Source organism: Simochromis diagramma, unplaced genomic scaffold (assembly GCF_900408965.1).
Source record: "Simochromis diagramma unplaced genomic scaffold, fSimDia1.1 OVJJ01000816.1, whole genome shotgun sequence".
Classification (NCBI taxonomy): Eukaryota; Metazoa; Chordata; class Actinopteri; order Cichliformes; family Cichlidae; genus Simochromis; species Simochromis diagramma.
In genome coordinates, this window is record NW_024386908.1 from 15,914,835 (window position 1) to 15,938,608 (window position 23,774).

Consider the following 23,774-nt stretch of genomic DNA (forward strand, 5'->3'; position numbering starts at 1 on the left):
GGGAGCAAGTTTCCACTTTATATTTTACCATGTTGAGCTGTCCCTGTAGTGTCCCTTTAGCTAAAGATAAAATCATCAGAATTGTTAATGGGGTTTTGTCAGTGTACAAGCAAGTTTTCGGAATATTTGCATAACAACCTCCCATTTGTGGCTTAATCCCTTTTTGACAGTTTTAGCAGCAGGTTTAACCTACATTAGATTTCATAACAGGTGTCCTTTGTTGGTTATTATATTACAGGAGGTCATTAAAATGAAGAGACATGTATAATTTCAAGGATTGTATCCATTTTAATCACTGCATATGGGAGATTATTTCAGCAAAACAACTCTTAAAATACATAAGTGTGGGACTGTAATCAGCATAGTGGTGATTAGATGGTGTCAGATGAGACCACCACACCCCCAAGTCAAGTCTTTTCCCTGCAGATTGTATAAATTAGGGCTGGGCTGAGCTCAGGCTTGAAGTACAACCATAAACATTCAGCTTTATCATGTCTGGAACTTAATAAACAAGGTCGCTTTTCAGATCTTTGACTTACTGCACTCCTAAAGTCACACACAGTATCACAGACAGTCCTGCAGACACAGCTGGTTTGTTCCACACTCAGCATACTGTAACATAATAGAGCTATTCTTCTTGTCTGCCCACTTAAAGTGTGTGTGTGAGAGATGAGGAGCTTGCACATTCTCCAGCAATGCATGACCCTTCACGTTTCCATAACAGGCCTTTAACACAAGCCCTCATTCCTCATGGAAGTGTGTGTGGAGTGAGAAGAGGATGCACAATGTGGCCCACAGAGCGCTGCGAGAGAGTTTGGGACCTGTGGTGTCTTAAACTGGACTCGAAAAGGGGGCGCTGGCTGCTGTGTGGCGGTTTCCCACATGCCAACAGTAATTACAACTACAGCGGGGACGTGTCCCCTGAGGAAAATGTTTGCGACCTCTGTATAAAATTGCTGGTTGTGTATCGGAGAATAGATGGTTATTGAGAGAAGATGTGTATTTGTGTTCACCGCTGAGTTGTGTGGAGGTAGTAATTGATTACTTTAAATACTGGCGATGGTTACAGCTAAAGAATCTGGGGAATGTGCTCACTGCAGTAAAGACGGTAGTGTATGAAACTGGGGTTATGTCAGTATACCCAGGGGAAGCCTGTGTGTCTGAGGTGGACCTAAAGACACTCACATAATGAAAAAAATTAAACTATGCTGGTAAATATGTCGTCAAATTAAACGTGGCTGCCACCCTCTTCTAAGTTGTGGCAACTCCCTGCAAGTTCTGTTCTACAAATGCATTTATTTTGGGGAGGATGCCTAAGGCAGGGATCTTCCTCAGCCTCAGACGCAAGCGGCAGGTCATTCCTGTTAGACCTCCCTTAAGTCTGCTAGGAGGGTTCATGTGTAGTTGGTGTATTTTGCACAGTCACCTCTGATGACAAAAGCTGCTACAGCGGAGTGCCAAATTTCATTACACCGCATCTCAGGTCCTTTACTCCAAATGTTCTCCCTCAAATGCCTCAGGACAGTACTGTGATACTTGGCCCAGACCTGCACGACCTTGTAAGTGTTGCACCCGTGACTCATCATGCCTTACTTCTGTTCTGGAGGTTGCTGTTTGCTCCTAGGTTTTATTCGTAGAGCCAGCTCAAATCACCATCTAAGATGTCGTTACCTTCTGGAGACAAAATATATGAAATAATGAAAGGCTTAAAGACATAAAGTGGCCCATAAAATTGGTATCTTGGCCAAAATGATGCACAAGTATAGCTCCAATTGAGCCTAAATCTGGTTTGTTATGTTGAAAATGTTATTTATGTGTAAAAAGTACTTCTTTTGCTGGTAGCAGCAATAGAAACAATTCTGCTTTTGCTATGTTTTCTATGCCTTTTCATTTTAAAATCTGCTGTATAGCAGCTGAAATGAATGGCACATTCATGTGTGTTTGTATGAATTAGAAAACGAGGAAGTCCAGTTTGTGAGTGCAGTTCTATCTTCAGCTCCACCACCAAGTGTGATACTTACAGTAACAGTACAAACAGTAGCAGCACTACATAGCCTCCCCATTTATAGTTATCAATCAAGAGTGGCGTTTTTCATTTGGGTTACGACAAAGTGAAGTTTAATAAGCTTGAGTTTAAACTGAGAGGAGGAGGACAAATAAAGAGTGATGGACCGATTCTGGACGGCCAACCAGGGAAATGAGATGCAGCAGTCAGGCCGGAGGAAGCTTTATCTCTACACCCACGCCTGCACACATCCACCTTTTCTGTGTGTGAATGGCGTTTCTGTCGGGAAAATGTCATGCTGACCAGTGGTTCTGTGTGTCTCATTCAAAAAACACACAAGGCTAATCCCACCCCAGCCCCCAGGACGCTGACACTGGACAGCTAAAGCAGCTCATCTTTAATTCAAATCATGCTTTCAGACTGTAGGCTCACTGTGCGCTGTTTTCCGGCAGTTTCTGACTCTTCCATAATTAGTCCGATTATGAGCTGCCGTCAAATGTTTTGTAAAACCTTTACATCACTGCAGGAATATCACTTGATTTATTGAACTTCATGTCCCTTTGAGACTGGAAATAAATACACTATGGAGCTGCAAAAAAGGTGAAAACGTGAAGAAAGGCTCCCAGTTCTTGTTGGGCGAATGGTTTTGTCATTTAGATAACTGGATTATGCTTGATTCTGTTAGGCTGTCATATTTATTTGGAACATCTTTGGGTTTGTCTTGATGGTACAGATGATCTAATACACTTTGCTCTGACAGTGGTAGCGTTGTGCTTGAGTAATGCATGGATGGATGTCAGCAGTTGGGTCTTCACTTACCCGTTTCAGCTGACCATGAATAAGTTAATATCCTGTGGGGTCAGGTATCAGTAGGCGCTCCCACATGGAAGTTCCACATTTTTAAGAATTGGGGGGTAATTCAGAGATATGATATTTGACTAGATCAGTTATTCCCGAACTGGAAAAGGCCGGGATCCAAATGGTTTTCTGAAAATCTTCTGCATCCATCTGAAATCTTAAAAAAACAAAGAAGGAAGTAGGTACTTGTTTTTTCACTGATTCATTTTGTTGCAGTTGATTCAGATTTCCTTTGTGTCTTTCTGCCCGATTTTTTTTAAACTTTTATTTTATCAAATGAATTTTCCATCCTCTACATGATATGAACACACAACAGCTTACCCAATGTGAGCAAAAGAAATCTCTAGAATCCAAGTTCAAACCTTTTTATTAAATTTTTAGACTCATTATTTGTAGTTTTTAAATCATTTCATTTAGCAGGAGCCTATTATGCTTTACCTTGTTTTCTGTGGTTTATGTATACTGGTATAATAGGTTAAACATGGCCAGAGTTTCAAATAATGAATAACTAATCATAAACAAGCAGGATGAGACAACTTTTTATACTCTTGGATCTATATGATGTCACTGAAACTGCATATCCTTGTATGGTCATGAGCACAGAAGCCCCGCCCACCTCTGAGGCTGCTCAGTTATGGCAAAAATCTTAATTACAGTTGTCTCATTCAATATTGCCCTGATTATTTAGCATGATAACTGTGTGATTAATTTAATAACATTTTTAAACATGTATTATAACTGGGGATTTCCTTGATTATTAAATGTTTATTTAAATAGAAAACAAACACAACAACATACAAACATTAATAATCTCTCCACAGATTGCCCCAATCAAACTTTGTGATGGTTTATCTAGATCCTAATTACTGCTGGCTCCCTGTTAGTTCAGTTAATGAACAGTGAAGGAGGATGGTTAACCATCTACTGCTGTAAAAGAAACCAAAATAGCAAATCAAGACCTTATTTCGTTCTAATAATCATTGGAACCCAGCTCTGCCCACCTGCTATTTAAACCTTCTGTTTAAGAGAGGCAGCAATCAGCACAAGCCTGGCTTACAGAAAATTATTTGAAGATCAGTTTTCTTGTGTAATAAAAGGGGGGGGGGGGGGGACTTTTTGGTCTCGTAAATGTTGCACTTAAAAAAAAAACCTTAAAAAAGATATGAGGTATACCTTAGAGAATTAACCTCATTACTTACTCATCACCACTCCTAATGCCTGAATTCCCAGCCTATAAATCATGAGTACTACATGACAACTGCAGTGTTAGACTCAGACTCATGAGAGGAACTTGAATCTTTGAATGTGCCAGTCAGAAGCAGGAAGTTGCTATTGCTCAGCTCGTGTTGATAAATATGACACTGTTAAAGGAGGTAAAGACAACAGTGCTCAGCAGTATGAGCTACATCCAGCCTGTGTCAGCGTGTTCGCCCATCAGATGAGCCTGACGTGACTTTGTATAGCACGGTGTGAGAGAATAGTATTTGTTTGTGGATCCTCCCCCTACTGTTGATCATTCACTTCTCCTGCTGATAGATTTATGGTACAGTATATTTTCCCTGACCGCACCCTGTAGCCCTCTCCAGGTGTTTTGTTTTTTTCCCCCTCTATCTTCTTTAGAATGGCAGGTATAGTAACAATTGCTTCATATGTCTGGTTAGACCAGTATTTGGCCTGCCAGATTTTTAACTTTACCTTCTAATCAGATGTGATTTTTATGGGAATTTCTTCAGGAATCCGAGTAAACATTAAAGTTAGGCCATTTTCTGCTATTGAGCTTAGATTTTAACCACCTTATCTCGTGTGTGTGTGTGTGTGTGTGTGTGTGTGTGTGTGTGTGTGTGTGTGTGTGTGTGTGTGTGTGTGTGGGGGGGGGGGTTGAATCTCATGGTTTTTGTCTTCAAGGGTACCTGATAGACAGACAGACTGACTGACTGTTGTAGAGGTTTACAGATAAGGATTTTATCTTTCCTGTTCGTTCTCTCTCTTACTTGCTGTGAACTCCTGCTTCATATGTCTGGTTAGACCAGTATTCGTGCTGCCACAGCCCAAATTGCAAATTATTCCCACTTTATTTTGTAGACTTCTTACATTCTTTTACCTGCAAACTGAACTTCCTTTCCTCTATTAGAGAACATTTATTGTGTTTGTTTGTTATGTCTAATAGCAGGGGTTCCTAGCATTTTTTTTTACTTCACCGGGCCAAATAAAACTAAAATGCAGTTATGACTGGTTAAAATAATTACATAGATGGAAAATTAGAATATCTGTTCAGGGATAATGGGGTTCAAAGTAGAGATGTTGCTCTCACATCTGAATGAGACATTTATATTGGTTTTAGGCCCCTGAGGCGAGATATTCTAGGCATGTCTGACAGGAAGTAGACCCCGGGGCACACCCAGGGCAAGGTGGAGAGATTTTATCTCGCAGCTGTATTGAAGACCCTTCGGTGTCCCATGGAAGAGCTGAAGGAGGTGGCTGCCTCAGATCCACATCACCCACATTTTTTGGACTGCCGGCCTTAAAGAATAGTCTCCTTTAAGATTTCAGCTTATGAATACCTTGTACATTAAACAAAGAATAATAAGATACGTTTTGTCTTAGTTAACTTTAAATATAATTTGTTATCTCTTCTAAAATCTTCCCATCAGATGAGGACTAGCAGATGTACATGCATACATGCTACAGTTGCTGTCATTTGGTTTCACATGGTCTCATGTGGGATTTGAACCCAGCTTCTCCAGATGGAATTTCACCAATCAGCCCATTATATCTTACTTGTTTGGATTCAACAGATGTGGTCTTAACACTTCTGATTGGCCAAAGATCCCAGATCTCAGGTGAAGGAGAATACTTCCTCTTTCAGACTTCTTAAATATAGTTATATACAGAGAGGTTATTATAAACTACTGTTACACACGCATTGTTTGCCCTGAATTTTCATAGAATGAAAAATGACAAACAAATGTCCAACAGACTCAAGTTTAATCAAATTAAACGGTCTTTAGCCAGCCTCCTTTGTAGTATAAGATCCATGTGATGTGAGATTGTGCCGAATTGCCCAGTTTGAGAATAGTGCAGGTAACATTCAGTTGTCATCAACCCAAGGAGAACTTTCACTTAAATTAAAAAAGAGAGAAGAAAGCTAAAGTGAACTGAAGTGGAAACTTCGGCCAGTCTCCTGGCCTTATCGCTATAAAATGACTATTTCTTTCCAGTTATGCCAAAAACCTTTGCCTACTACAGCTTTTAACATACTGATAATTAAACATGAGCATGTCTGAAATGTAGCGTCCTGTATTTCCTTGTTTGGATTTTCACAGTCAGTTGATTTGACTTTAGGGAAGAAAGTAATTCTTTGGAAATTGTTTGTTTACTTTGAAACCTGAGTTGATGACCAATGGCATGTCATCCAGAAAGACTTGACGTTTGTGGTTAGAGTCAGCTGGAGAGACCAGAAGAGAGGAAGTGATTCTATCATAGCCGTACTTCTCTTTCAGCGTAAAAAGTCTGAATTGTTTGCACTAATTTCAGTTTAAAGTCTTTTCACTGTGTAACCAGTGGATTTTTATAAAAACGTGTATACAGAGTCAGTGATTTCTGCTGTGGATGGCCAGCGCTGATTTATTTTTAAAACGCCACCTTTGTTTTAATCCTGTGTTGTCTTTCCTGTCTGTGTGAATCCAATCCATCTTTTCTCTCATTCCCCCTCTCTAGATTTCCTTCCTCTGTCTGTCCAACATGTTCTCACCTCCTCACCCCTCCAACCATTCCCCCTTCCTCCATCATTGTTGTATGTCACCGTGGTCTGTTCTCAACTCTATATCCTGTTCTTTCTATAACAAGGCCACCCAAGTTTTGTTGGAGTTCAGTAACTGTAGCCATATTGCAGATTTAGTCTTGACTTGTTCTGTTTGTGTCAGTCTTTCTCTCTTGACGCTGCTCCAGGATTGTTTTAAATTCTTTTCATTGGCATTGCCGTCTTGTCCACCTCTCACAAGAGTTGGTGGCATGCTGCATCATAAATAATTGTAATGTCAAATTGTTTTTTCTAGCAGAAGTCATTCTACCATCAGCAAATCCTTCTTCCTTTTTTTTTCTGCTGCTGTCACATTTGGTTTTGAAACAGTTGTCACAGTCCAGACAGTTGCTTGTACTAGTTCTTGGTTTTGTAGTACGAGTACCCAGTTTAAGCTTCTTGTCCAATATCATGACCATTAAGTCCTAAAGGTTTTAGTCTGAATTAGAGCTGGTTTGTCCTTGGCTGTCTTTGAACCGTGCCAAAGACTACTGGGCCACATCCATAGATGCAGATTAAACTCATGGTTAGTGTTTCCCACACAGACTTTACTTTGGCGTGCTGCCTGGCTATACATATTAAAGGCTGGCCAATTGTTTTTCAAGTCATTTTGCATTTCGTAGTTTTTATTTTTCATCTCTTCAAAAGAACAAGACAACCATATTACTAGTGAGCAATCCCCTTGCTCTTATTTTGAAACTTTAGTCATTGCTAACGATCTATTGGTGGCCGTTTCCACCCCCACCTACCAGCAGACCTCAATGTCCTGCATGTCATTAGGCTTTCTCAGAAAGTCCTTCATCCGTGGTTGTGAAAACACCAAATTATGCTCAAGTTAACACAATCTTAACTATGGAGACCAATAATGATTATGTTTACCCCACAAACAGGCAGGAATAACTCTGGATAGCAATGAGGCTGCCATTATTTTTTTTATCATTTATTATTTCTGTGCAAGCTGCAAAAATTATTGATTATTTCTGATCACTAATCAATATTCAGGGCTGGGGAAATACAGTAATAAAGCAAAGCAGTGCCCTGTCCATCCTTTTTATTTAAAAAAAAAAAAAAAAAAAGACAAACAAGGACTTCAGGCGTGTCTTTCATCAGTCTGTGATTATAACTTCCTCAGCTGCCACAGTGAGAGACCTCAGGTTGGTCATCTGGCAGATCAAGCATCATGTGATCGTGTGTGAATTGCAGTTGTGTTTAAAGTCCTCTCAGTTAACCTTTAGTGTGTTTAGACTCACAGCTTTGCCATGCCAACCGTAAACACTGAGGTGGTGTTAACAGAAGGTCTCCTTTCAGTTTTGTAAATGCTGACATTGAAGGCCTCAAAGCTTTCATACAACTTGAATAACCAGGTGCTGAAAGTTGTTTCTAAACTGCAAATTGTGTTTCTATCTCAGTGAACTAAATCTTTTGGCAAATGAAGGCTCAACATGCCCAAGAAGAATGTCATCACCTTGATGTTTAACTTTTCAAGGCTGCTTCATGAGATCAGAATATTATTTGTGATACTTTGACAGATATTAAGATTATCACTGTAGCTGATTGTCGTAAAGTTCACAGTGAATCCTTTATATGATGTAGTTGCAGGGTAGGAAGTACCTTAATAACTTATTAGATTGACTGGAATAATATTTTGTACAGAAATTAAGACTGGTATTCCCCAGAGGATTGATCATTCTCACATTCATGATCCCCTGACCTTGTCTTTCAAGGCTATAATAATGGAAATATTCATGGTTTTGAGTGCAGTATTTTAACAGCTATTACATGGATTGCAATGCAGTTTTGTACAGGCAGTCATGTTCCCCAGAGGATTGATTCTTCTGACTTTCAGGATCTACAGACTTTGCCTTTCAGGGCATTATTGGTTTAAATTGTACAGTTTTGATTTAAACGTCCCACCAGCTATTGCATCGAGTGCCATGAATTAACATGTACAGGCTTCATGTTCCCCAGAGGGTTTATCATTAGGACTTTTATGATTTCCCTCAGGACCACAGCAGGTTAATCTTTACTGTTGTGAAGATTAGTTTGTGAAGCTGCAAGCTGAGGCGGGGCTTGCTGAAACTAGACGTAAAGAGCATAAAAATTCACCTTGGTGTTCTATTCAATATGACTTGAAGCAACAGATTGAGCGCATACATTTGTGTGGAAAGTGTTTGCAGAGATTATAAAGTGAGGGCAGGTTTCCCATACTTTATGGAAGCTTAGACCTGGAATCCATGTCCTTCGTTTACATGGTGAACCCTTTGAGACCTGCTAGCTATGCTATTAAACCTGTCTTCACCATGCTTCGCATTTGTCTGACTTTCTTTTTTATGTTTAAATGGCCCCTCAGGGTGAATTCTTAGCTTCAGATGCTTTTAAACACTGACAGAAATAAATTGACAAGGCCCCTCTGCATACTTTACTGCAGGAGGGCCTTGTAATTATTTTAGAGTAGTTTCAAAATTGAACACATCGACTGCTTCAACTCTAAAAACTGCCCTTTAAGATATCACTAGTTGTAGTGTTGCAGCTCATTGTTCTTTGAGATCAATCTCTGTTGATTGCCTCCAGGTTATATAAAGCTTTTTATGAGACTCTTGCCTTTGCCCTCTCTTATGTTCTGCTTTTCCAAATGAAACATAAGTGATATTGTTCTCAGCCGCGTGGCCCTCGCTATCTCTTCAAACAGAACCAAAGTGCTTTTATTCCTGGAAGCACACACACTTATATACACAGACACATGCACACACAGGTCCTCTGCACAGCAGTGTTGTATAATAAGATAAATCTGCCTTTGAATCGAACCACCTGCGTCATGGAGAATATGAGGTGTTTGTCAGGATTGCGTGCATGCTGGAGACAAAGTGGAAGAGGAAAAGGATCAGAAAAAGGTCTTCATGACTTTATATATATATTTAGCATATTGGACAGTGCAATAAAGCACATTATTTATTGCCATCTGCACTATGCAATAAAAAAAACTTCTCCCATTGTTGTCCCTCAGATGTTGTAGGGGGCATAAAGTGTCCCTTAACAAAACCGGTGTTACTGAGGTTACCATTTATCAAGCATTAATGCATCCTCTCAAATGAGGACTTTCCTCTATTCTCTTTTTAGTGCATCAGTAACTAAAATAGATGAGTCCTCTGAATTTGAAGATATGATTTTTTTTCATTACAAAAATAATCATTAGCTGCTGCAGCTGCACAATAACTCTTTCACCCTGCTCTTTACTTGTGAGCCTGCTCATGGCTAATGATGAATCACACAACCAGCTGCCTGAAACAGACACGTTGCTGCACGGCTATCATCCAAACTCACCGAACAGGTGGTCAAGAGGATCACAAACTATCACCGCCACCACTAATTTATCATACCTCTCTGCGAAGAGACTGGCCACCTGTAGCATCACATTACAGGGTCAAAGGGCACCAGATGGAACGTGGATCTTACCATGTAAAGGTGTATTTTTTATTTTTTTTCAAAAGCATTTCTTAACTCGGGGGATTGGTATGCGAACGCTTCCCCCTGAACTTAAACCTGATCCCAAAGTGTACAATCAATGTAACACGATGCAAAAGCAACAGGACAATATGTCGTTATTTATATTTGTTTGTGAGTAAGTGAGCAGTGGGCTTTTGTGCCCTGTCTGCTCTGTGTTTATATGACCAGTAATGAAGCATGCGTCGGCCGGTCCCTGCTGTTACCACCGTCTCAGATAGCACCCCTCAGTCACACAAGCTCATCTGAGAGTAGTTACGCCGGCTGTGATCTCCAGGGCACCATTATCAGCAAACCACAGCACACTTTGAGGCGGTCTGGAGCCCTCTTTGATGTGCAGAAGGAGAAAGTGAGACTCAAGTAATGATAACTTGTATCAGGTCTTCAGAGAATGTGTGCTGATGTGATGAAGATGGCCTTCTCTTGCAGGTTTTGAAGGTTCTCTAGTCGACAAGGATTTATTTATTTTTTTTATTGTTTGCACATGTTGTGGTAAATTAATGGTTACAGTTTTGGTAAGAAGAAGCTGCTTTTGGAAAGGCGGGTAATGAATAAGGACAGGATGAGTGAGCAGTGTTGTTTCTTATATAACAGAAATAAAGGCAGCATTTTAGTTGGTTGTGATTTCAGATCAAGTGTTGTGTATAAAGCTTTGAAGTTGCTAAAGGCAAGAAATCTTTTTTTGTATTGGATTTTATTGAATTTCTCTTTGAGCCAAGCTCTGCTCAGCATGGAAACAGTCCCCTGCACAAAGGAGAGTAATTACACAAAGATGTCCCTTTCAGACCAACATCATGCTCGACTTTGGCATGACGGACAAGTCGTTAGCCAGTGAACCTACCTGACCAACTCTCCCTAATAATGACCATAATTTATAAGGTGAACTTGTTGTTTTTATTCAGTGTGTGATAAGAAACTGGCAATTGAACCCATAAGGCCATCAGAAACATTTTGTGCAACATAAAAATGATTATGAATCATGGCTGCCTCAGAGACATTTTAGATATTGAGACAGCTGAAGCTTAGAGTGGTTTACAACTAGCTGTACTTCCTAATACGAACATGTTGTGTTGTACAACTGAAACTCACCCCCAACCTGTTGCAGCAGATGGCTGAACCTCCCTGAGCCTGATGCTGTTAAAAGGCAGTTTTTCCTTCCCACTGTCACCAAGTGCTTGGTCATAGAGGGCCATCTGAAAGGGTTTTCTCTGTATTATTGTAGGGTCATAGTATAAAGCATATTGAATTTTGAATTTCATGTAAAAGTCTGGGTTTCTATTTATTATGCTGCACTGTAACATTGTTTGCATACGGTGTCCTGATTCTCTGTAATTTGCTTGTTATCATCAGAGTGAAATGCAAGACATTCATGCACAACTGTCCTTATTTTCATTTCTTTTTCCAAAACAACAGACCTGCGGCATCTGCTGCCCTTGGTACAATAGAAAAACAAGTTCTCCTCTTGCTGCCGTTAAAGTATTGAAGTAAATTAACGCTGTAAGAAATCTTTTCCCTACTACTTCATCACTGATCCTTGGCAGACGAGCTACCTCACCTAAGTAATCAGTTCATTAAAAAAAGACGTGTTATTGGTGTGTCAGTCAGTAAACTTCCATATGCCCCACTCATCGCTCTATAACATGCATAACGTTAGGTTTAGCCCTGATGACAGTATGAAGACTCACAGACTTGTGTGTGAAGTAACCCTTCATCCTGTGTGTCATTTGAAATAGAGTAATCTTGGATCTGTCACACTGAAAACCTCCACGGTCTGTGGGTTGGTTTTTTGTTTTTTTTGTTTTTTTAAATGGTCTGGTGATCATTATCTTGGTGTGTGTGGTTTCGACATTTGGGTTTTTGCTGATTATAACCGAACCTGTTTTCTAGCTGATTTAACGTTGCTGTATGCTTGTATGGAGGTGGAGAGTTATTCAGACTCTTAAAAAGGATTTTCCACCATAGTGTAATTGGTGTAGGGCTGGTCTAACTATAGGGCAACATTACACTCTTCATCATAACATCCACTTGGAGTTGCATATCTCACAGGTATTGTTTGCTTTCACTATAATGCCCATCCAGACCCAGCTCATTGTTTCCATTGTATTGCCACAACAATTGTTAGCACTACTTTATGTAATTTAAGACTGTTTTTATAAAATAAACTATGAATCAGTTTAATGACTATGAATATGAGTAAATGATATGATTGCAACAAGCTCCTGACCTAGGTTGTGTAACTGGTTTAAACTGGAATTATAGTGATATGCTTTTCCTTATTTTCCTTCATATATATGCACTTTTGTTGGAAGCTCGTATAACATGGCCAGACTTTTGAATGATCAGGTCAGTGTCAGGGCAGCAAATCGCTGTGATTTCCTAAACTTTTCTAAACTGTTCGCAGGTTTGGATTGTTAGGTTTGAACCAATTTTCAGCAAAGTTGTAGTGGTGCCAAAATTGTCCAAAACTCAGCTATTCGTTGGAAATCAAATCAAACCTTTTGAAGCGTTAAAGATGGACGTAGCCTCTGCCATGGCACCTATTGGCTTAGGATGTTTTACAGTTGAAGACTCAAGCTGAGTGTTGGATGTGACCAGGGAGAGGTGAGCTTGAACGACTTGTGGTTGACATGTCTGCCAATGAGCCATTGGACATCATCGTAAAATGTTTAGTATTGTCACAGTGAAGCGAAGGTGAATGACATTTTCCTATCAGTTTCTATACTATTGGAAGTCTTTGTGTAACCAGGGGAGTCACTGTGTGCTGGTATTTAAATAAATAAATAAAAAAAATAAATATATAATATATGCACAGCCATTATGGATATAATTGAGCCTTAAGCACTAAGGATTTCAGTGGGGGTTTTATTTTTAATGTTTTGCTAGCTTTATTAGCCTGTTTTTAACCATTGTTTACAAGACTGTATACTTTTACCCTTTCACTGGCAACTATTCAACTACTCAACTACTCCTTGTTCTCATATGAGCTTAGCTGTTAGTGTTATCTGGTGGAGTCTGCCCTGGACCTTGTTATTGTTCATTATCTGAAGTAGCTCCATCGAAGACTTGCCTCGTTTCTTGTCTCGTTTCTGTCTCTAATCTAATTTCACCACAACTCGCATGTTTGATTGGCTTAATATCTGCTATTTAGCGTCACATTTGACTTTTGTGCCATTTTAATCAAAGTCAAGGTCAGGTTTATTTATACAGCACATTTCTAACAGCTCATGCTGCACAAAGTGCTTTACAAACGAAAATGCAACTAAAATAAGTAAAATGCACAACAATGATGCAATAAAATATAAAAGAGAAGGAATAATACCATAAGAAAATAAAAACAACTAAAACAATAGCATCATCCCAACACTGTGTCCAACATGATCAGGTTGTAGCATGCTTTCCCTGTTCCCCACCAACTCTGTTTATATTCCTTTATTTATGGTGGTCTCCAGCACACTTGCAGCACTAAAGTTGAATCCAGCGAACCTACACTCTGGCTTGTGTCACTGCTTAAAAATCTCACTGTTTATTCAGCACAGCATTACTGAAATGGCTGCTGGATCTTTATTTAACATGCTTCATTTTCACTTTAATCCATCTTATCAACAGTACAACACAAAGCTAACCACAGTTGTGGTGATGGGAATGTACCTGGTCACATGGTGCTAGTGGTGGGCATATAAATTAGACTGACGCCTACAGTATCTTCAGAAAGTCATAAACATGTGTGCTTACACACCCAACAGGGGCTCAATATAACTTTCCTGGAGGAGGAGTGTTAGACTGCCTGAGGCTGATTTAGTGTTCATGTTTTCAGATATGACTGACTCGCTGTCCTGTTGCTTCATGTGTGACTCAACTGAGGCTGCTGTGGGGGGTTTGCCAGCAGCGAACCTTGTTCCACAAACCTTCATTGCCAGCGTTGTGTTCGTTTGCTTTTGCTTTCTTTGGCTGTGTTTGCCTAAATTATGACTGTGGCTCTCAGAGAGGTTGTAACATCTCATTAAAGGATTTAATGAGGCTGGTTTGTTTGTTTTGTTTGTTTCTTTTGCATGAGAGTTGGCGATGTAGGTCTCTGGAAAACTGGTTTGGGGTTCCTGTAGCCTTCCAGCTCCTCAGTAAACTTTAAACTTTTAAGTCTTATTGGTGTCTGGGTTTTTAACTCCATCAGACATCCTCACATTAGCTTTGTTATTGTCGGTCAGTAACTTGTTTTCATGACCATCAGGATGAAAATGTTTTGTTTTTTTTTTTTGTTTGTTTGTTTTTGTTTTTTAGAAATAACACTATTTTTGGGGCCGTACTGTAACTGTTGATTCAAATCAAGGATAAGCAATGTGACAGGAAATTATATTAGTTTAACCAAAACTATCAGCTATTAAGGTCTTTTCTAACCCTGGGAAAATGTGAGAGAGCCCTGAAAAAGCGCTCCGTTTGTGTTCAACATCACAAATTGTCCTCTGGTTGTTGTTTTTCGTTGTAATCAGCGTGACTTTGAAACTAATTTATTTACACAGGCAGCATATTTTGTAAGTGCAGCATGGATCCAACCCTTATGCTTCATTTCTAGCACTGCGGTGTAGGACGCAAGTTTACATTTATGGAACATTTGTGGTTGGGCTGTTGATGTCGATGCGATGGTGCACATCAGGTTTAACCCACAGCGTAGGAGTACAAGTCCCCTGGAACCCTATGAAAAAGGTGATAACCATTGCATTTGAACATTTTTGAAAAAATAATTTATTAAACTGTTTTTTTTTTATCACCTAAACCTAACCAATTAATTTACAGTTAAAAACTCCACTAAAAAAAACTGTAGCAGTGAGACTATTCACACCACTGTCAACCCTTCAGCTTCCAAATGTGGATGTTTTTGGGTTTTGTCTTTTTTTTTTTTTTTTTTTTTTTAAATGTCCTAAAACATGAAAAGTGTCCAGACGTACTAATCAATAGATGACTATTTCACAAAGTTCTGTCAGATTGGGCATTTCAGTGAATGTCTTGGCCAATAGATGACAAAAAAATAATGTCATAAATAATAAAATAATCAGTAATCAAAAGTACATTTTAACAAATCAGTGAAAAAAGGAAAAAAAAAACCCTCCATATTGATCAGATAGTGATCTTTAGCTGTTGGGATTTATATATTTCTCTCATTTAATTCTTTTTTTTAGAAGTTCATGGGTCAGGCGATAAATGATTTATTCAGTCATCAATAATAACTGAAAACGATATTGAAAGTAATCTGCAGTTTGTTTTCAGTGGAATGAAAGTCTCGAGGGGATCTCTCCATTATCTTTGGCTCAAACACACCTCGTTTGTTTCACTGCCTTCCTCCAAGGTCAGAACTATGAAGTTTCAAAATCTCAGCCCACACATGCTTACTCACTCCCTCCCCCCAACACACACACATGAACACACACATGAACACACCTCTTTGGGTCTGTTGCTCAATTCTTCTTGTGCAAAGCCTCGACTTCAGCCAGTGTTCCTGGGAATTGTTACGGTCTTAAAATCAAGAATAATAAGGTCCTAAAAATATATTTTATTTGTGTCCTGTCATGTGTGGCAAGACCAGAATAGACCAAATTATAATGCATTATTCCAACATCAGTCTTAATTTGTATCGATCGAGGGTTTGTTATAGACACGATTGCTTGTGTGAGTCTTTCCTCAGCAGTGTGTTTTCCCCTGTATGTAGCTGTGTTAATGAAAGCCATTTTTCAGGCTAATGAGAACATTTCTCAGCAGGCACTTAGCAGTTTGGGCTGATGACCCAAACGGTTAGACAGCAGCGGCGTCATGCTTTCAATGTTGTATTCATCTCCAACGCAACTGTGTCAACAGCCTGAGTGTTAGCGGAGCCTGAGAAGAAAAGCGACCCGGCTTTATTAAACGTGGCGTCAGAATATGACAGCTGCTAACGACAGAAACTGTTTTGATTTATTTCATTTTTTTTCTCTACTTTTTCTTTTCCTCACTCCCTGCTTTTTCTTCTAACCCTGTTCCTCCTTCATCTTCTGCACGTCTTTGTCGGTGTTGGGAGCAGAGCGCTCTCCATCTCTGGGTGGCCTGGTGGTCTCCTCACAGGCTGCTGATTGAGCTGAGGCTTAACTGTGTGTCCTGAACATGTTTTCATGGTGTACTTCCCTGACCGCACTCAGAACGCATTGTCAGCGGTCCAGTTTGGTTCACATCATTGTGCTGAAGTGATGTCTCTGTGTGGTCCTGCTGATTTAGTCTGCAGGTTTTTACCTCTTGGCATGCAGAGACAATAACATCATTTTCTCTTCTTTCTGACTTATTTCATATTTTGCCTGCTTTTAAACTTTATATTTGAGGTTAAAGCTGAATATTTTACTTATTAACAACTTGATTTTGGTCTATAAATAAGTGTTTGGATTGTATTTAATGATATTCTGACTCTCCTCTCTTTTGATGAGGTTTTGTAATTATCTTTACATTCATTTTAATGCAGATTATTTTTGAGCGCGTTTGAACCTTCTTCAAGAAAAAGGCAATAATATCTTTAATGATATCAGAAGAACAACAAAAAGCTAATGTTGCTCAGGTTAGTTTGATTGAGAGTCAAAGTGATACACGTTTAATCACCTGGCAAGCATTTTTTAAAGTAACTTTATTTTTTCAGTTTTGTTTCTTTTGTTTTTGTTTATTTAAGCTGAAATTGCTAAAGTTTGCTGGGGGTAGCTGTGTTATTTGCAGCTTCTCCCCCTTATAAATCATGTACATAATATCTTAGCTTTGGGCTGTGTTGAGGAGTAACACTGGATATTTTCACTCTTTTTTGAAGAGTTAACAAAGCTTAAAATAACAGCTTAGAGACGGCATCTAGCAGCTTTGTCAGCCTCGAGGCTCTGGAAATCCTCCAAAGTGTGAATGAATGATAGCTAGTGGTTATAGAAAATGGATAATTGTGGTTTACAGCTACTCTGCTGGAGCAGCTTTGCAAGTTTCAGTGTTCAAAGTAATCCTTATTTGTCTTATACGTAGCCTTGATGCAGCTTCTCAAATCTTCATCATCTCAGCTCTTAAACGGATGATTTGAACAGCAGGTAGGCGGGGATATCCCCTCACTCTATGACATCATATAAAAACAAGAGTAGAAAAAAACAGTTTAGAGCAGTCTGAATCTCCCCAACCCTTACTGGGATTACTTCTGCATACGTCTGACCTTGATATTTGAAGCTTTGGTCATGTTTAATATAAGTATCTGACAATGTAATATTACATAGACATGACAGAAATAAAGAAAAGCAAAATACCTCAACATGTATAGATGCACGAGTAACTCTGGAACGTGTGCGTACGACCTGTCTGTTACAGAAGAACAGTATGAGGACGTCTGTGGGACATTTAAGTGATGTTGCACATGCATGTGCACGTGCATTACTGTAGGAATGCTGAGAGGAAAGGTGTGGCTGGGCTCGACTTCCCCCCATGGATCGGCAGGAAGGAACAGAGAGAGGGAGGCTGTGGAGGGGGGAAATTAATAAAAGGTGCTTTTGTTTTGGTTTGTTATCCTAGTAGAAAGTAGCCTCAGCTTTAAAAGAGAGATTGGGAATAAATTTCAGTAGTTGCTGCTAGTTTCTCTTTCTTTTTGTGTGTGCAAAGTTATTGCCAAGTATAGCTGATATAAACGTGTTCACCGTGTGGACTTTTGGTTAATTATTTCAGTTTAGTGGGAAATGAACATGATTTGTAGTCATCGAGTCAGTACAGAAATGTGAAGCTGGCCTCGAAGCAAGCAGAATTAATTTTAAAATACACCGTTTACAGTAAGAAATGAAGGCTCGTTGTTCATTTTTATAACATAAAACAGAATTTCAAACAATCTATGATTAAGCTTCTCCAGAGTGACGCTTGGCGCTTTCTTTAGTCTCATGATGATTTTCAGATGATAATGAAATCTTTAAAGATGTCCCATCAGACTTTAAAAGCTTGTAATGAACATTTATTGCTTTTTTTTTTCATTTAAGTTTTAAGAATTTGTTTAGGAAAACACAGGTGACATTAAAACTAGACCACAGATACTGGAGAATCTTCTAGAATCTGGAAAAAGTCAAGAGCTTTCCATGAAAGCGCCAGCACCACTGAAGATAAAGGAGGGATAGAGTTGAGAGAATGATGTAATATATTGCACCTATAGAGGAGTGTCCCGGTGTTAACTCCTGTCAATGTTTTGCTAAACGGACTTGCCTTTAATTATCCCAAACATACAGATCTGAGTCAAAGACAAGGACAGAAAACTACCCAGCTGTACTCGAAGTGTCTTTGTTGTCCTTTAAAATATAGGTTCAGTTTAGGTGAATGACTGTGTTTAGTCTGCCTATAGCACCTTTAACACACAAGTGCACAGTGTTAGTCTGAGCTAAGCGTGTTTTATCAACACATGCACACAGTGATGTCATGTGTTTACAGACAGGCGATGCAGACGAGCGTGACGGTGCTAAACAGAGACAAATGGTGTGTGTGCGATAAGATCCAGAGAAAACAAAAGACCAGTTTTCCTTCAGATTACTTCAATGTAAAGCCTGATATGACTCTCCCCTTCGATGGTTTCCTCTGTTCGCGCTTCATTTTCTGTCTCCTCACTTTTATACGGCCTTTCTCTTCCTTTTCCCCGCTGACTCAGTTCTGCTTTTACACTTGGTCTGATGCACTGATTATTCTTCAAATATAAATACTGCCACTTTGTACTTGGAAAGAATTTTAATAGCCTGTCGTGAATGAAATACGTCACCTGTCTTGATACAATAAACTTAAAAGAACCACAATTTTTTTTGGTGGTTTAACTGAGCATATCATTGCCTTTATCACCTTCCACCACTCAAACCTCATTTATGCTCCATTAGCAGCATGTTTCTATATAGCTTTTGTCTTTTTCAACCTGTGGACAGAATACACTGTCTTGCATACTCACAGTATTAATAAGACATATCATGTTGATATACAAACTTAATAATATATATTGGTGCCCTGTCTGTTTAAACAAGTAATGCTGGATCTTGGACTTTAGGATTCACTCGTCTGAAAAAAATTCCAACAAATTTGGCCACAAAGCTGGAAAATATTCAGCTTTTAGTGCAAATCAATACTTCTAAAGAACCAGTTCAGCACTTCTTTAAAACTTCTGTCTTCTGAATTGACGCAGAATCAAGAGTTCCCTAGAAAACACTGAAATCACTTCCCACACATACCAACTGTAGACTTCAGTGAAGTGATAAAGGTGGAGCCTGATGTTTAAAGGCCTTTTTGTCCTTCTTTGACTCATTGTGATTAATAATGTCATGGCAGACCTCTTTTTAAAAACCTTCTTTCTGTTCTCCTCTGTCCCTTCAGTGCAGCGTTGCTCTTCCAGCTTTGGTGGGAGGGTTCGCTGCACGCTTAAATTGGACCATGACCTCATTGTGTTGCAGCTCCGCTGTGCTCTGCTTGTCCTGTTTGTTTGGATTGTGGTCACTGTCTCCCTCCCAGTTACCTTTAACCCCGTCTACCCTGCTCGAAGTGGAGAAGCTGACACGCTCACATTCACACACACGCCTGCTTCGTACTAATGTCACTTTAATCCTGCTGTTTCTCTGCTTAAACTGGTTAATTAGGACTTTTATCGGGAAACTCATTAGAGGGAAGGTGTGTGGAAGCATTGAATTGACTATTTAAGATGAGGTGAGGACAGCTGATGTAGATCAGCAGGGTTATCTACTGACCTACACGATCTCCCACAAACAAACACAAACTCTGCAGAGTCATGGAAGGAAGGATTCCCCTTGAGGGAGTATTTCTTATCATATCCCCACTCACATCTTACCTTCTCTTTCATTTTTGTCCTCTCCGTGTGCACATTGAGATGGCACATAATCTGCTTATCTGTCACTTCCTGCTAATAAGCTTTGACTCGTCTAACCTAGCAGCCACTTAAAGGTGAGACCGATGGTGGAAAAACCCCAGCAGGTCAAAATCAACGTCACGACACTCAGGTAGACACAGGTATTACCAAGTAGATGAAAGCATCTGTGAAACAGGGACTCGAACTGTTGTGACTTTGTTTCTGTGCCCGTGTGACTGATCAGATCTGCTTTAATCCCAATGAGTCAGTGTCTGGACTTATTACACGGACAGATTAAGATCAACAGGGTGTCAGGAGGTGACTTCAGAGGCGTGTACTGTAAAGTTCAACATAACCAGGCTTTCTTGACAAAACCTAAAACAGGTTTTGTCAAGTCTCTCACAGCACAAAAGGAGTTGTTGACCGAGGTGGAAAACTGAGTATTTGGAGCTTTCAGCAAAAATACCAAATTGAAAGATCAGGTTGGGCCAAGAAATAAAAATAAAAAATAAATAAATAAAGGTTTATTTTATGTGTCACAGATTTAAGGATAACAACTAATTATTATTATTATTATTATTAAGGTTTGTGTTAATCATAGTGTACTAATTAATGAAGGACTATAGCAGTACCACAGTGCTAAAACTGTACATACTTAGTGTCACTATAGAGGCTGAATAATAGCTCAGTAAACATGCATGATCATTTTTATTATCTTGTTTTGTTGTTTGCAGTGATTTCAAATTGCTTATTTTTATGCAACAACTTGAAACCCCAAAAAACCCTCAAAAGGTAAAACAGTAATTTCTTACTTTTGAGAACTCAAACAAATGAAGCTAAAAACAATCTAAATTTTCTTTTAATCCATTTAGTGACCTACTTCAACTCATAAACCATCAATAAATGCACGGGATTCATAATTTCAGGCAGTGACCGCCAAGTTCCCCCTGAAAAGATCCCCATATTTTCTTTTGTAATCAGGTAAGCATGCATTAGAAGAGTAAAGTAAATGTAACTGCAGAGAAGTAAATCTGTCAGATTAGTGTTATCCTTAAACATAAAGCACTTTAGCGCGGACCTAAACTGGCATTGCTGTTTTTTCTCAGAGCCATAAACCTCAGCGTTTGCACATGCTGTATTGGCACCTTGTCTTTACTTTGAGCACTGTGTGCGTGTGTTATCCATATAAGGGTGTATGTGCCTTCAAAGCCTGCCTAGATTCTGCTGTGCGTGTGTGTGTGTGTGCGTGTGTGTGTATGTGGTTTTTAATAGATGCTGCGGAGAGCTGCACTATGCCCATGTAAGCTCAGACTGCTGGGGAATTAAAGTCGGTCTAGAGCATCTGCACTGGCACTCTCATATATAAACAGAAAATAATAGAAATCAGGTTTAAATTCTGCTTTGAACATCTGGAATCCACTGCTTTGAGACTTAAAGTTGTAGCTTTAAAAAATTATGTGACTTGGAGTAAAAAAACAACATCTGTGGAGAGGAGCTGATTATTTACTCCGTTGTTCTATAATCTGCTGATAATTTTTTGACATTAAAATTTGAAGATGTCAAGTTCTCGGCCACACAATTAATTGGTTTTATTATAGGAAGACAATGTTTGGCTTTTTAAAGAGTTTAGATGAGCTGCAGTGAGCTTTCGATAAGTCAAAGCGGTTAGACCACAAAGGCCAGGCAGAACATCCATAGGATTTACCCCCTTATAGTTCTTATAAAGGAGGATGCTGCTCTTAGAGGATAAAACGATAAAACGTTAAAATATTTTTGCCATTTTAAGATGGGAGTCTATGGATATTGATTCACTTTAGAGTTAGCCTAAAGTGGCAACTAGAGGAACTGCAGTCTATAGCCCTTATGTTAGTTGTTGCTTGGGTACTTCCCCTGTAACACATGGAGGCTTTCCTGAAATGTTTTAGGAAACATTTAAACCTTCCTCATAGTCATTTATAACTCCAAAACATCAGTATTCAGGTTTAAAGTTGGTAACAGCTGTTATTTGAGCTACATATGAATCACTTTCTTACCTCTGAAAAGCGGCCATGTGTCTTCAGAGGCTTCTAGAAACCATTTTATTTGGCTCTGAGATCAACATCCCTGACTTTACAACCCATTATGTAACGTATTTGTTTCATGTGACCTGAATTAGTTTTACACACGTAGCCTGCAGTTACATATAATGCATTCTCATTTAGGATTCATTAAAAAGGGTTTGGATGTGTATGTTTGTGTTCTCATATTGGTTCTTTTTGTCTTTATTGTGAACATTTCCTATCAGCTGACCTAAGTTTGGACCTTCCCCACCCTCTGGCCTCCCCCTATCTTCTTCTAGGGTTATTTATAAAACCACAGTGCTGATGTGTGATCTGCGACTCTCACAGTGAGGTCTGTTGTGTGGCTGACTTGTCAAACATACATGCCACACACATCACAGGCTGTTTGAATCGCTTATGCATGCTCTTCAAGTCCACGTGGCCTCCGGTCAGTCAGACGAGACGTCTCTCTCCTTAAAAACACACTTTTTTTTTTTTCTTTTTTTTTTTTTTGTGCTGCTTATGTTATATTTTCAAATGCGATTCTCATGAAGTGTTAGCTCTTTCCTCCAGGATGTTTTAGTCTAAAATTAGGAGTCAGTCTCTTATCATGAGACCTACACTGATGTAAAAAGGTGTTTTTGTCATGTACTCGCCCTCCAGTCAGAGCTGTTAGTTTAAAAATAAAAATAAAAAAAGCAGACACTTGACACCTGTTTATATTCACAGGAAGGTATATTTTGACAAAATATATTCATGACAAATATAAGTGGGGATTACATTTTGTCTGTTGCAGAGCACTTATATCAACAAACATCATCTTAACAAGTTTACTCTTCTCAAGCTGATATGAGGGGGCGGGGCCACACGGAAACCCCCTTAATACTCACTGGTGTTATTGTGATGACGTATTGTAAATACGCTTATACTCCTTGCTGCCTTTTTTTTTCCTTCTGACTTCTTGTTATTGTTATAAATCAAATGGTAAAGAAGCAGCCACTTCCTGTCCTCTTTTTACTTAATTTATTGAATTTTTTTTTTTTTTTTTTTTTTTTGTGTAATAAAAAAAAGCTGGCTTGTTGCACGTATAAAACTGGGCTAAATATGATTGGGTTTAATACTATTAAATAGCTTTATTTATTCATTTATCCATCCATTTTCTGCCTGGGAACACCGGATAACCAGATTATATCATCAAAATTTAATAAGCATAGTATAAAAATCAGATGATAGAGGTTAAAAAAAATGCTTGATTTGATTTATGTTAGCATGACTTATTTGTTAGAATCCTTTTTTTAATTTTTTTGCATGATGAGAAAAATATGAAACTCTACACATTTCGAGCTGTCGGGGTGCTCGTTGCTTTCCTTAATGAACTTAAACAGGAGGATTGTGCAGAAGCAGAGCTTCTTCTTGGCAGCTCTACACTCACCCTGAGCACCTTGGAGCTCTGGTTATCTGTTTTAAGGCTTGTTTATAAAGAGATCTTTTTGGTTTTAAAGTTGTCTCACCCACTTGAAACCAACAAGAGATACAGTACATTATGTCAGAGTAATGTGCACAGCTTTGTAGTATTGCCGTGTATCATCCTGTAAAATCAGAAAATAAAACGCTGGTTCTTGATTTGGATTAGAAAGAATTATTCCCTCCCTCGTTTTTGTGTCCCACCACTGTTGTCTAAACAGAGGATGTATTGTTTTAATAATCCTGGCTGGTTTGTGACTTATC

General features: G+C 39.1%; 1 protein-coding gene across 4 annotated transcripts in view; it reads left to right on the forward strand.

Annotated features, from left to right (window-relative positions):
* The window catches only part of rassf3 (Ras association domain family member 3), a 69,364-nt gene that overhangs the window by 38,251 nt on the left and 7,339 nt on the right, over positions 1 to 23,774 (forward strand). The gene's annotated exons all lie outside the window — the stretch shown is intronic.